Source organism: Pteropus alecto, unplaced genomic scaffold (genome assembly GCF_000325575.1).
Source record: "Pteropus alecto unplaced genomic scaffold, ASM32557v1 scaffold67, whole genome shotgun sequence".
NCBI lineage: Eukaryota > Metazoa > Chordata > Mammalia > Chiroptera > Pteropodidae > Pteropus > Pteropus alecto.
The window spans coordinates 7,565,470-7,566,712 of record NW_006441061.1 but is presented as its reverse complement, the minus strand read 5'-3'; positions in this window follow the sequence as shown (position 1 = coordinate 7,566,712).

Sequence of the window (1,243 nt, the reverse complement as noted above, 5' to 3'; positions counted from 1 at the left end):
CGTCCAGACTCCCCACCTCCTCTCTGCTCCTCCTGGTTGGACGGCCACGCTGCCCCGCCCTTCGGCTGCTGCGGACACAGGACACTCGGATGCTCTCAGCCGGGATCCCGCCCTCCACGCCTCTTCCCACGCCCTGCGCACCTCTCTCCCGGGAGCCCCACGCCACGAAACCCACGTGCCCCCTTGGGAGGGAAGACTGGCTGCGAGGTTAGGGGGTCTGGTCTCCTTCGCATCGGAGAACATCGATTTCCCATTTGTCCCCGAAGTCCCTGGCCCTGCTCCGTCTCCACGGGGACCGCCCTGAGAGAAGGGGTGATTCCAAACGGGGACATCGGGACCACCAGGAACGAGAGGAGCCTGGCCCTCGAAGGCTCCCCATCAGGAAGGGGGGCCGCCCCCCACCCTCTGAGCCCCCCAGTGAAGAACAGGGCAGCGCCAAGGTGCCCGCGAGGCCAGCCTGCCCACCGCCCTCCCACTGCGGCAGCGTCCTGCGTGAGGACCAGCTCTGCGCCCGGGTCGCCCGTCTCCAGCAGGGCAGTGAGGCCGGGGACAGTCCCCGCTCCCTGAGGCTCTGGGTCTCAGCCCACAGTCACCACCTTCAGCTACCGGCAGGCAGGCTGGGCCTCCCCGCTCCAAGCCCCCAGCTGTTCGGTTCTCATCCTGCGCGAGGCGCGCCAGGCTTGTCTGTGAGCAGAGCTGGACGAAGGGCAAGGCTGGAAGAGGGGAAAAGGAATCGGGGGTCTGGGCGGCCCCAGGCAAGGCCCTCCCCTCTGGATGGAGGGTCTCTCTCGAAGGCAGGATGCCCGGCCTCTTCTCCTGGCCTCCGTGCCCTCCAGATGCCCGGGGCCCCACCCCGGAGCCTGTCTTCCCAGTCCAGCCTCGTCAACAGCCAGACCACAGGGGGACTTCTCCTGCCCCTCCTGCGGCCCCTCTGTGACCCGCCCGTTCTTCTGTCACCCCCGCCACTGTGAGCTCTGTGAGGACAGCGAGGCTCTCTGGCGCTCACCGCGGCTGACCAGCAGTTCTCAGCTAGCGACTCGCCCCCTGGCACAGCGCTGGGCACGTAGTAGGCGCTCAATAAACGTGGGCGCGCGGGTAATGGGGGAGGAATTCGTGGGCAGCAAACGGAGGGCGGGCAGATGCCCCCCATGCTGCGCGGAGCGCGGACCCTGTTCCAAGAGCGCGCGCGCCCACACGGGAGCACGCGCCGTGGGCGGCCCTGCGCCTGCGTCCTGCACACTCT